The 14,162-nt window shown below is 38.9% G+C and overlaps 1 long non-coding RNA gene across 2 annotated transcripts in view; it reads left to right on the top strand.

Annotated features, from left to right (window-relative positions):
- Positions 1-14,162, top strand: part of LOC307185304 — a 269,333-nt gene that overhangs the window by 242,809 nt on the left and 12,362 nt on the right. For both annotated transcript variants that reach the window (XR_013827950.1, XR_013827951.1), the window contains one exon: positions 3,038-3,139. This is a non-coding gene — a long non-coding RNA (uncharacterized lncRNA). The remainder of the gene's footprint in view (positions 1-3,037; positions 3,140-14,162) is intronic.

The following is a 14,162-nucleotide window of genomic DNA, read 5'->3' as shown; positions in this document are numbered from 1 at the left end:
CAACATATGCTCAGATGTTAAAAAAAAAAAAGAAGGGAGGTTAACGAAAGCAATACTGTTGTCTTGGAGGGTGTTTCAGGGATTGTAGGAGGGATGCACAGATAAGTAGGTGGCAAGTTGTTTTCCTACCATAAAGCACAACTTTTGCATCATGTCACTCTGACAAGTGGAATTTAAAAGATATTTCCAGCAAGGCGTACACTGGAAATGTTTGATGAAAGAACATAGGGAAGTGATTGGGGACCAGGAAATATGGACTTGATTTGAACCTTTGGATGAAAATCCTCTTTTCTGGTTTGTTTTCATGACTTGTAATATTACAGTGATGACATTTGCATTCTCCAGCTCAGGATTAGCTAGAGAGGAAGTAAGGGCTCAATTGCTTTAGTGAGCACATAAACCATGACCTCTCCTGGAAGATAATTGTAATTAAGGGATAGTAAACCCTCAGTCTATTTTCTTCTCAACATGGGTAACAGAATTATACACAATTGTGACATTTGCCTGAATACGAAGAGGAAATTTTTCTTCATCATCCTCTGCATTCTGGTTTTGGGTTGAAAGAAATCATAATTTTCACAGGGTGATGTCAGATCCATTCCCACAACAGAGATTAGACAATACCACAAACACAGATTTATGGTTTCATAGGAGAAGTCTCCTGTTTTCAAACATTTATCTTTAGCAATAGGCTACTGGCAGGGAGAGAAGGCCACCAGTTGCATATGAAAGGTATGGTATTCTGTTGTCAGTGATGAGCACAGACACTGGTTGCTTCTGTTGTCCCTGCTCCCACTCATGACCCCCGTTTCTCCAGCATATTTAACATCAGCCATTATAGATTTAGCACACAGAAGATCAGTGGCATCACAGCTCATTTATGTAAGAGAATTATCAAACGTTCATCACTGTCAACAGTAAAAATATGATAAAAATACCTTCTGTTTCTATCAAGGTAATTTCTATTTTCAAGGACTAAAGGAATCTTTTAAAAAATATTCAGTAGTTGAGGAAGCTGAAAGAAAACATTACTTCACTTTCCTCCTCTCTAAAAAGATGACGACTAAAACACCAAAACTTCTAGGTTTAAAATTATTCCATTTTACAATTTTTTAACTTGCTAAAAGTTTCAGATTCTCTAATAGTATCATGACGCTGCACTTAGTAATTTCAGAATAATTACTTAAAAAAAGAACTACTACCCCCATCTCAGCATTTTATGGCCATTTATTGCTTTTTCCTTTGTTTCTTTAAATACTGTCTTGTTCCAGAAAAGACTTAAGGGGATTTGTAAGTATGTTCACAGTATAGTAAGATGAAATAAATATGTGATAAAAGTAAGGCAAAGAAAAACTAAGGGATGCAGTTAGAGTGAGGATAGTGTTAACACTTACATAAAGTTCACTCCATTTCCCAGAGATGAGTGATTTGGATCTCCACTTTCCAAAACCCAAATGAAATGGGGAAATAGTGCCAATTATAGATTTTATTTTCCCTAAAGCAGTAGTTCTCAAAATGTCATCTGAATACACCTAAGTGTCCCTTAGATCCTTCAGGGGCTGCAAAGTGAAATTATTTTCATAATAAAACAAAAACATTATTTGCCTTTTCTATCTTATTCTCTCTTGATCACATGGTGGAATTTTTTCCAAAGACCACATGACCATCATTCTGATGGTGCCATTACTTTTAAGGCTGATGGAATGTGTGCTTGTATATGCTTGCATTTTTAAATTTTTTGTTTCAATTCCTAATGTGGTAGATATTCATAGATACATTCCACATAAACAAAAGCACTTTGGGGGCCTCAATCATTTTTAAGAGTGTGAAAGAGTCCTCTTCTAAAATATGAACAACTTTGTTTCTTTTCACTTTCCTTATATTAAAACCTGAAAATTGTCATTCACAGAAATTTAATATTAGTTATTCTATCTGATCATGGGCAAATGAATAACTTTCTATCTGATCATGGGCAAATGAATAACTGAGCCATGGCTCAGTGGCCATGGCTCATGGGTCCAGCCACTACGCGGCATGTGGGATCTTCCTGGACCGGGGCACGAACCCGTGTCCCCTGCATCGGCAGGCAGACTCTCAACCACTGCGCCACCAGGGAAGCCCTGGCCTCTTATTTTGAGGGTATTGGTCAAAGCTCCTTTGAGGAACTGTTGAAAGCCATGAACCCTCTCAACTAAATACAACAACAGAAACACAGAATTTTAATGTCTTCAAATTGCTTTAAAATACAGTTTTAAGGTAAATTTGGGTAATAAGATACAGAGAAGCTTAATGAATAGTGGTTCCTTTTTATCCCCTCTCTTGGCATCTTTGTTTCTCCGCAGAGTATAAATTAAGGTAAAGTATTTCTAGTTATACTGTAACTCATTCTACACCAGAAAGGAATATTGTTTCTGGTCATGTTGATGAATGGAAGGTTTTATAAGCTCAGCTTTCCTTCCTTAGATCCTAAAGATAATAACCTCAACTACATAGCATAAATCTATTTCCTTGGAATATTCTGATGATCTCAAAAATAGAAATGCTGAAATCTCATAGATTTAAAAAACTTGGCTACATGCAGCTAGGTGAGCTGATATAGGACTGTACAGACTCTCATTAGGACTGTTTACTTCCAACTACAGCTTCTGAATTTGCTAGCGTGTATTTATTGAGCGCCTCCCATAATATAGACCTGGGCACTATAGGGACTGTTTTAGTACAGTATGACATTTGGCTGAGACTCAACTAATGCATAAGATGTAATTCATTTATGAATAGACATTTTTTTTTATGTGGCAGATAGTGTAACATGATCAAGCAGAATGGTTAAAAAGAATGTTTCTAAATTCAGAAATCTTGGTGGGTGATAACATTTATTGGCTGTATGACTTGAGCAAATACTTTAATCTGGTCTGTTGAACTGGCATAAAGAGCGTTCCTGATACATAGAGTTATTGTGAGAATTAAATTTAGTAATGCATATAAAGTACAGAGGAGTGTGTGTCATATAACAAGTGCTCAATAAATGTTATTACAGAAAGTGCTGTGCGATGTGATGCAATGAAAAACGCAATATGAATTTGGAGAAGGAAAGGATCACCAGAGGTCAGAAGAGTCTAAGGGAGAGTTCATGAAAGAGGTAAGACTTCAGCTGTGGGGCTACTACGTGGAGTGGGGAGTTATAAAGTTCTTGGTGCACCATAAATTTAAAATCTAATGGAGGAGAGAGGATCAGCCCCAATACGTATAAGCACAAGTGTCAGAAACATGGAAAGAATGCTTAGGTCTCTAGAGATACACATAGAAGTGCTAAAACACAGGCAAGTGAAAAGGATAAAGAGTGGGTGTGAGTTATTAAAATGACTGGAATACAGCTAAGTATATTGCACCACTTATGGGACCATACTATTCCATTCATCCCTCCCAAATTAAATTTCACTTTTCTCGGAGGAATCTTTTGTGGTTAATGGTTCCAAAGGGAGGAGTTATCTTTTATTTTATTTAGTTCTGAGCAAACACACCTTATACACACACAAAATACACCCACATGCACACCCACACCACAAAAACGAAGCACCAGAACTCTATGTGCCTTTTAGACATTTATACTTTTTGTCTCTTCATTCAACAAATTTTAAAAAATATGGAAGGAATTTTGGAAAAGGCTCACAAGTACCTGTTAATGGGAACAGATATTTCTGTAGAAAATTTTCAAGGCTATTCTAAAGTAATGGCTTTGCCGATTTTTTTAATGGTCATGATGTATCCTGGCTTTGTTAGTACACTCTTCCTGATTAAGAGCCCCCATTACTCTAATTAAAATAACACCATCTGGTTTTCATACTGCACAGTAACTCTTCTACTCCTTAATCCCAGGGCTGAAACAACATTCAGTCTGGACCAAGCAGAGGTTATGCGGTATTAGTTTACTTGCTGTTATAATTTATGGATTTGTTGGTGGAGGATCCTGAGAGATAGTGGTGCTGGAGATTTTTAAAAGTAGGTAGGGGATCCAGAAGAAAGAACAACATACTAGAGTTGTGTGCATACATGCTAGATTCTCCTTTCAAAATGGCTACTTCAGGTTCTAGAGAGAAGACCTTTTTGAAGAGATAGCATTGAATGGACCTCTATGAAGTAAGGCAGCAAGCCATGTGAACTTCAGGTGGGAGTGTGGCTATGGAAACTACACTAGGCAAAAAGACTGAAGGAATGGTGGGTTTGATGAGAAAAACCTTGGTGAGTTCAAGGAATAGGAAAAAACAATAAGCTTGGCTGGAGTGGAGTGCGAGAAGGGGAGAGAGATGGGAGACAAGGTCAAGAAGATAGGCAGAGGCCAGACCATGTTGGATTTAGAGGCTCTTCTGAGGGTAATGAGAGACTGGAGTATTTGTAGCAGAGAAATGTGTGATATTTCATTTTTTTTCTAGATATACAACAAGAAAAGATCCCAAGCTCAATTAAAAAAATAGCAACTGATACGCAGATGTGAGAGTGGTGGGAATTGAAAAGAGTAAGACTCCAGCTCCCCTAGGCTGTAATCAATTGCTGCTAGGCAGAAATGCAGGCCCAGCATTTTCCTATAGTTCAGGGTGTTTATGCTTTGTTTTGTTTTTCAGGAGAATCTAGAAGTCCAGATTTTTTTGGCAGGGAGGGCGGTGGGTGGAGATAATGTAGTTTTTATTTTATACTACTATTGCTTTAATATTTTTACACAAAAAATTACTTGTAAAGGCACAGCGTATGAATAATGAATACTCCTTTTACATACCATTAGCAATTAGGTTTTCAGATAAGTTAGCTGTCATATTGAAAAGAGCACAGATATCAGATTATGGGATGCTAAGCAGATAAGAATAAATGCTGGACACATCTTCAAAAAACATTAGTGATTCAGCGGGTTGTCCTGGAAACATAAGGAGTAACAGAGTGAAAGAGGAAGGAAACAACCCTAACCAACAAGGACCTACTGTATAGCACAGGGAACTCTGCTCAGTATTTTGTAATAACCTAAATGGGAAAATAACCTAAAAAAAATAGATTCATGTATATGTATAACTGAATCACTTTGCTGTACGCCTGAAACTAACACAACATTGTTAATCAATTATACCACAATATAAAATTTTACAAAGGTATGTTTAATTAAAAAGTCAAGCTGTATCACATGTAGATGGAGTGAGAATTCTGCAAAAAGTTTTTTAAAAATTAAATTGATGGGGGCTTCCCTGGTGGCGCAGTGGTTGAGAGTCCGCCTGCCGATGCAGGGCACACGGCTTCGTGCCCTGGTCCGGGAAGATCCCACATGTCGCAGAGCGACTTGGGCCCGTGAGCCATGGCCGCTGAGCCTGCGCGTCCAGAGCCTGTGCTCAGCAATGGGAGAGGCCCGCGTACCGCAAAAAAAAAAAAAAAATTAAATTTATGTATAATGTGCTAGAAGTCCAGGTCTTTATGTAAAAACTTTCTATTTTCTAAATGCTAGCAAATAATACACATTTTCCTAAAATCAGTATACAAGCCAGTGTGCTAGATACAAGTGGTTAGTAGACAACAGTAAACAAACTTGGAAGCCAAATGAAGCCCTGGCCTTGAGGATTCACCATCTTTATGATGTTACTTCTTACCTTTAATAGACTATGAGGGAGAACAGTGAAAAGGAAAAGCAGATTAACATTTAGACCTAGGTCAGGTGTCAGTCAGGGTCCTGGCAGGAAGCAGGTGGCAGACAGAGACAGGTCATTGAGTAGAGATTGATGAAGTACTATTTATAATAGTGTGGGCAGTGTTAGGAAAAAGCAACAAGGAACGTTAATGTGCTCAGGGATAGGATCAGCATGAGTCAACATCGCTATGCCTGAAGGAGTCGTTCTTGAAACCTGGAGAGGAGTTAGGAAAAGGATGCTCATCCCTGCCTGTGGCTTTTGGTTGAGGAATACAGCCACTACCAGACTCTGCCACGTCAGGGCAAGAGCCAAGAGGAGATATATGAGCCTCCTATTCTCATTCCCAGACCTTCCTCAGGTGTCTCCCAATGGCCAAACCCAGAAAGGAGCTAGAGATTTAGGGAGCCCACTGACTGCAGTTGATGTTGGTCAATCTTGTGGGACACAGGAGGACCAAGACCATCTAGCAGTCAGGCACTGCTTTTAAAAAGTGATTTCAAGTACTTTACAACCTTTGATAATTATATCAATCCAATAAGCAATAAAGAGCTTGCCAGCTTAAGATATTTTTGAAGTTGTGGCTTCTTTGAAGACTAACCAATTGTGGTCATTATACACAGTCTTTTATTACCTGACCCTGATTCTTCAAGTTTTTGCTTTTATTCGAGGAAAGAAATGCTTCTCAAGAGTAAGCATTTCATATTCTGGTGAAAATTACTCATCCAGCCCAGGGTTTTTAAGAAAACAAAATCTGAATTCACAGTCAGCCTTACTTTCCTATTTAAGGAGCCAAACATAATGAATGAATGAATGAATGGAGGGAGGGAGGGAGGGAGTGAAGGCAGGCATCTGTGAAGCACTGTTTATAATACAAGAAATCACCATTCTCCCAGAAGCTGTTAAATTCTCTAGGCCACACTAGGCAAAGAAACAAAAAACTGTAGTAATATTTTAAAAGAATACATAAAAGAACTTGGCCCACAAGTAAAGCACAGGTGTCAAGTCAAAGCGTATTGGAAATAGTTTGGGCAGATCACCTTCACTTCCTCTAGCCCCCAACCCAGTGACGTTGGCAAGTCATTTGGTTCAGTTTGTATTTCCATTTCCCTGACAGATGATTAGACCTTCTTTGAATATATGCAGTCAAAGACTGATTAACACATTTGTATCCTGTTTAGTAATTCTGTATATTATCTAAATAGAGATAATGTTTTGGTATAAGGGAAATAGAGTATAAGCTCAGCGGAATCTTAAACTGAGTTTTTTACAAAATAGCAATATGTTCAAAGAAGTGATGATTAATTTTCTGATATGAATTATGTTTCACAGCAGAATGTGAGGTGAGGTGGGACGGAGATTCAATCACTATTTTAATGTGTTAGTCATACCAAAGCTAATTTCAGCCATATATTCTCCAAATCCTGCTTTGAAAAATCCCATTCCTGCTTTCCATTCTTATGGTGAAATTTTGAACATTTAAATTACCTTTCAGTTGTCCACCTATCAAATGATAGATCATTTATTTGTAAACTTTATAAACTGTTACATAGCCATAAGCTGTTCTTGGTGACATTGTCCAAAATACTAGACAGATTTGTCCCCTGAAGAGAAGTCAGTGGGAAGGAATATCTGCTGGGGAGAAAATGATATATTCTCCAATTAGCCCAAATTCCAGCACTGACTACTATGATTTCAGGGGACATAAGGAAGCTGCTTTAGGAAGTACCCAGCAAATCTTGGAGTGAAGAAATGGTTATGAAAGACATCCTTTAGCATCAGCGCTGATACTTAAGAGCTCTGTGACAGTAGGCAAGCCACAGAACCCCCCATAATCCTGAAGGGGTCATTATTTCCAAATGGAGGCAGCACAGGCTCATTGATAAGAGTGCAGAGTCTGGCATCAGAGAGTCAGAGTCTCAAATCTTGGTTCCACCCCTCTTTGCTGTAGAGTGGTTGCACACTACAACCACTGTGACGATGGAGACACATCACTAATCCAGAGCCTGATCCATACTCAACATTCAGAAGAGACCGGAGTTGCAAGCATATTGCAAGGAATCAAGCGTAGTAACACGTGATGACATTTCTGAAGCAAAGTAAGAAGTGCTACGTAAATAATAACGATTTTTATCATCACTATCGCTTATGTTTCCTATGGGAGAATCCTTATGAACGCTCTTCTTTGCCAATTGACGATGAGATAATAGCTGGATTCTCAGTAAGATGACCCGAAGCATGAGAAAGGAATGTTGGACTAGCATAATGTTCTTTTTGGGTAGTCTCTTCAAATCATTGTTTTTTCTGTGAAGGCCCCACCCATAACAGCCAGTTTTCACCCAGTCAGTCCTTCTCTTCAGGGGCTCCTTTGACTTGTTTCAAGGCTACCAAAACAAAAGTTTTTCCAAGGAAAGTTCACATATCTCCTGCTCCCTGAACATTTTCTTGAATTGCCTCTGCCTGTCTCTTTCTTCCATGTGGTCACTCTCTTCAGCCTATCCCACTCTTAACACCGAGTAGGTTTTTTCCCTGGTTTTTCCCTGTTAAATAACAGATACCCACTCTGGTCTGTAACCTTAAAACAGTGTTTTGAGCGACTTCACACTCATTTACGAAATAAATACTGTTTTCAAGGGTTTTTTTTGTTTTTTTTACAACTTTTATTTTAAGGAAAGTTTGCACAGCATCCCCAATTTTGTCCTTAGCTAACGTTGATTTTTAGCAGTCCCAAACTGAAGTCCATAATGTATTGGGGTGTTTACTCCCCATAGAGAACACAAGATCCCTTGAAATGTAAAATACACAGTTTTGCTATGTATTCCTCTCAGGCATTATAGAAGGCAGCATCACTATATTTGGGTCTTAGAAAGTTATAAGACGTGGACGTATGTTAAATAGCTTGAATGTTTGTATGAAATTTCCATAGACATTGCTTAGTCTTCCTGTTATCTAAATAAGCTTTAAAAGTAATGGCATACAATTGGGCACAGAATACATAGCTATTGGAACAGGCAAAAAACACAGCTGCCAGGAGCAATAGGCAAGGTAAAGAAAGAAATGGAAGATGAAATGATCTCCATTTCAAAGTCTGCCTGCAAAGCTTACGCAGGACGTAGAATATTTTATATGCACTTGCTGATCTGATGTTCTCCATCTGTTACGAGGCCCTGGAGGCTGACTGGCCATTAAACACAGAATGATGACTGGTGTAGCAGGTGCAGTGAAGTGGGAAGGTGTGGAACAAATAAAACAAGTTCATGACATCTGTAAGAAATGTCGACCCCCAGGACATTTTAAAAGGTCGTGTACCGTGGTATTCATGACGTATGTGTGAGACGTGTGATGGCAAGTTTATTTCTCATGAAAGCACTTCAATTACTTGCATATTGTTATTTCTTTAGAATCCCCAGGTCCTATACTATACAACTACTTAAGACCCAAAGAGAACTGTGACTTGCTTTGACAAATGGCCCTTTAATGCAGTGCATTGGCCCAGTGTCAACAGGAGTGTTGCCTCAGCTGCACCCTTTGCTAAAATAGTTTTGTAAGCCTACTGCTGTGAGTCAACTCTTCTCTTCCTGTAAGTTCTCCTTGGCACCCTTTGACATCTGCATCGAATTGGAGCTTCTTGTTAGCACCCTTTAGGATTCCCAGCGTGCCTCTCGATGCATCTCTTTCTTATACTCTCTCTCCTCAGTCTCTGGCTCCTGTTGATTCCCTTTTCTAAATCTTCCCGATGCCCCCTCATTCTTCCATTTGTCTGCAACTGCTTCCTTTAGTGCATCCAACAAGTCCTCTCTTTTTGTTGATGCAATCCCTCCTTCATATAATGTTTTCTTAAGTTCTCAAGATGGCTGGTGAGAAACTTACAGAGGGCAGTTTTCTAAAGAATTGTCAGTATTCTACTGAGGGAAATTCTTTCTTGACGACAACGGCACTGTACAGGAAAGAGGTGGTTTTTTTAAACCTTTCTTTCCTCATCAATAATTTCTCTCTGTTTTTGATCCTCACGTGAAGCTAAAGATGTTTACTCTTTCTCTCACAATCCTCATCCAGTTCAGCAGCATATCCAGTTGCCTCTACCTCTAGCATATCCTAAGTCCGATATCTGCCAGGATCTCTACCTTCCCTCACCAGTTAAGTCACCAGCAGTTCTTGCCTAGATGCCCTAGTCTCTTCTCTATGCAGCAACTTACGTGATCCTTTCAAAGCATGTCAGCTCATGCAACTCCCCGGCTCAAAAGCTCTTGCCAACTTCATATCTCTTTCAAAATAAGTGTATTTATGATGGTCAATAAAGGTCTTCATAATCTGACTCAACTCTGTCTGACCTCATCTCCTTTCTCTCCCCCCGTTACCCATTTGATACCAGTCTCCCCCTCAACTTCTTCCCATTGTCAAATGTTTGCCCTTGCTCTTCCTGTGCCACTGTTTCTTCAGACCACCCCTCATTTCATTCAGGTTTCTACTGATACTTGCTTCCTCTGAGAGATCTTTCCTGACTGCAAAGTCTAAAACAGTGCTCCTTGTCTCCCTCTGTTCCTTCACGCTGCTTCAGTTTTCTTCATAGGGCTCGTATCTGTCTCCTGTAGTGTTTATACAATGGTTATTTAGCAATTTTCTGCCTCCTAGATGTTGTCCTGAAAAATAACTGGAGGACAAAAGCAGCGAATGGATGAACTTTATTGGTTTGGTTCTGTTTCTGCCCACTGTGCCTACAAAGCTGCCCAGCACAGTAGACGTTCCTCTTCGTGAGTTCGTGTTGAGTGAAAGAATGTTAAGTTGGGATTGTCTTCTCTGTCCCTGGGCACCCTTCACTAAAATCATTTTCAGAAGTATCTGTAGCATTTTTATTTCAGGAATGTGTTGGTGTGCTTCTACAATTAGAATAAATGCAGGGTTGAGGGAAAAATTCCACACCAAGTGGAAGCAGCCACTCTGGTCACCCCTAAAAAAGGTCAGCTTGCAAGATACTGTGGAGGCCACATTGCCCAACCAAACCTATCCTCAGTTAAGCACTGGTGATGCTTTGAACATGCTGGGTGCATAAGAAAGAAGCCACAATGGGGCTTACACCATGGTGAATTTCTAAACTTGACCAGTTTTACCTGAAGGCAGCAATGCCTCAAATACCACTCACTCTCTCTAAAAGTAGATGGAGAACATAGCTGGATTCTCCCTGCCTCCCCGCCCTGCTTGATGGTAGAATATACTGCAGTAGCTAATGTCTTTTGGGACATTTTCCCAAGTAAGTTTTTAAGTATATTGGTCATGGGTTCCAGACAACTAATTTGGATTGGTTTAACATTTTCAGCAAAGCAAAAACAAAGATTTTCTCCATCCATCTTCCTTCACTCAGATTCCAAGCATCTTTGCTATGGTCTTTGACAACACCATGTCCTAGATGTGTTAATAGCACATTGCCTCAGACACCTGCTCTGTGAAGTAGAGATAGGCTTATTTTCTAAATGTGGTGACAGTTTTTACTTAATCTTGTGCATCCTAAAGATTTATTGGATTTCGTTAGAAGTGAAAGTCTCTTATTCCAGTGAGACACTGTCCAGGCCATAGCTGTTGAAGGAGTCCCACTTCACCCAGGCATCAAGAACTTCTCTGGCACTCATAGACTTAGAGAATGAACATATGGTTACCAGCAGGGAAGTGTAGCGGGGAGGGATAGATTAGGAGTTTGGGATTGCCATGTATACACTGCTATATTTAAAATAGATAACCAACAAGGACCTACTTTAAAAAAAATTTTTTTAATTAAAAAGTGAATTAATTTACAGTGGAAAAAAATAAAGAACTCATCTGGTTGAGACAGCAGAATATGGAATGAGGGAGAAATACTTTAGCTAGTAACTGGAGAATTTTGATTTGCTTTGACTCCTTATTCGAAACAGGAAGATAGCAACTGTATAGTATCATGTCATCTGCAAACAGTGACAGTTTCACTTCTTCTTTTACAATTTGGATTCCTTTTATTTCTTTTTCTTTTCTGAATGCCATATGTAGGACGTCCAAAACTATGTTGAATAAAAGTGGTGACAATGAACATCCTTGCATTGTTCCTGATCTTAGAGGGAATGCTTTCAGCTTTTCACCATTGAGAATGATGTTAGCTATGGGTTTGTCATCTATGGCCTTTATTATATTGAGGTAAGGTCCGCAATGCCCACTTTCTGGAAAGTTTTTATATAAATGAGTGTTGAATTTTGTCAAAAGTTTTTTCTGAATCTATTGAGATGATCATATGGTTGTTTTTTTTTTTAACATCTTTATTGGAGTATAATTGCTTTACAAGGGTGTGTTAGTTTCTGCTTTATAACAAAGTGAATCAGCCATATGCATACATATGTCCCCACATCCCCTCCCTCTTGTGTCTCCCTCCCACACTCCCTATCCCACCCTGCTAGGAGGTCACAAAGCACAGGGCTGATCTCCTTGTGCTATGCGGCTGCTTCCCACTAGCTATCTATTTTACATTTGGTAGTATATATATGTGAGTGTCACTCTCTCACTTCGTCCCAGCTTACCCTTCCACCTCCCTGTGTCCTCAAATCTGTTTTCCACGTCTGCATCTTTATTCCTGTCCTGCCCCTATGTTCTTCAGAACATTTTTTTTTTCAATTCCATATATATGTGTTAGCATATGGTATTTGTTTTTCTCTTTCTGACTCACTTCACTCTGTATGACAGTCTCTAGGTCCATCCACCTCACTGCAAACAACTCAATTTCGTTTCTTTTTATGGCTGAGTAATATTCCATTGTATATATGTGCCACATCTTCTTTATCCATTCATCTGTCGATGGACACTTAGGTTGCTTCCATGGCCTGGCTATTGTAAATAGTGCTGCAGTGAACATTGTAGTATATGACTCTTTTTGAATTATGGTATTCTCAGGGTATATGCCCAGTAATGGGATTGCTGGGTCATATGGTAGTGCTATTTTTAGTTATTTAAGGAACCTCCATACTGTTCTTCATAGTGGCGGTATCGATGTACATTCCCAATAACAGTGCAAGAGGGTTTCCTTTTCTATACACCCTCTCCAGCATTTTTGGTTGTAGATTTTTTGATGATGGCCATTCTGACTAGTGTGAGGTGATACCTCATTGTAGTTTTGATTTGCATTTCTCTAATGATTAGCGCTGTTGAGCATGCTTTCATGTGTTTGTTGGCAATCTGTATATCTTCTTTGGAGAAATGTCTAATTAGGTCTTCTGCCCATATTTGGATTGGGTTGTTTGTTTTTTTATATTGAGCTGCATGAGTTGCTTGTATATTTAGGAGATTAATCCTTTGTCCGTTGCTTCATTTGCAAGTATTTTCTCCCATTCTGAGGGTTGTCTTTTTGTCTAGTTTATGGTTTCCTTTGCTGTGCAAAAGCTTTTAAGTTTCATTAGGTCCCATTTGTTTATTTTTGTTTTTATTTCCATTTCTCTAGGAGGTGGGTCAAAAAGGATCTTGCTGTGATTTGTGTCATAGAGTGTTCTGCCTATGTTTTCCTGTAAGAGTTTTATAGTGTCTGCCCTTGCATTTAGGACTTTAATCCATTTTAAATTAATTTTTGTGTATGGTGTTAGGAAGTGTTCTGATTTCATTCTTTTACATGTAGCTGTCCAGTTTTCCCAGCACCACTTATTGAAGAGGCTGTCTTTTCTCCATTGTGTATTCTTGCATCTTTTATCAATGATAAGATGACCATATGTGCAGGGGTTTATCTCTGGGTTTTCTATCCTTTTCCATTGATCTATATTTCTCTTTTTGTGCCAGTACCATACTGCCTTGATTAATGTAGCTTTGTAATATAGTCTGAAGTCAGGGAGCCTGATTCCTCCAGCTCCGTTTTTCTTTCTCAACATTGCTTTGGCTATTCAGGGTCTTTTGTGTTTCCATACAAATTATGAAATTTGTTGCTCTAGTTATGTGAAAAATGCCAGTGGTAGTTTGATAGGGATTGCATTGAATCTGTAGATTGCTTTGGGTGGTATAGCCATTTTCACAGTGTTGATTCTTCCAGTCCAAGAACATGGTATATCTCTCCATCTGTTTGTATCATCTTTAATTTCTTTCATCAGTGTCTTACAGTTTTCTGCATACATGTCTTTTGTCTCCTTAGGTAGGTTTATTCCTAGGTATTTTATTCTTTTTGTTGCAGTAGTAAATGGGAGTGATTCCTTAATTTCTCTTTTTCATCATTAGTGTGTAGGAATGCAAGAGTTTCTGTGCATTACTTTTGTTTCTTGCTACTTTACCAAATTCATAGATTAGGTCTAGTAGTTTTCTGGTAGCATCTTTAGGATTCTCTATGTATAGTATCATGTCATCTGCAAACAGTGACAGCTTTACTTCTTCTTTTCCGATTTGGATTCCTTTTATTTCTTTTACTTCTCTGATTGCTGTGGCTAAAACTTGCAAAACTATATTGAATAATAGTGGCGAGAGTGGACACCCTTGTCTTGTTCCTGATCTTAGTGGAAATGGTTTCAGTTTTTC

The sequence above is a fragment of the Stenella coeruleoalba genome (genome assembly GCF_951394435.1).
Source record: "Stenella coeruleoalba genome assembly, chromosome: 4".
In the NCBI taxonomy this organism is placed as follows: domain Eukaryota; kingdom Metazoa; phylum Chordata; class Mammalia; order Artiodactyla; family Delphinidae; genus Stenella; species Stenella coeruleoalba.
This window is presented reverse-complemented; position numbering and strand designations above follow the sequence as displayed.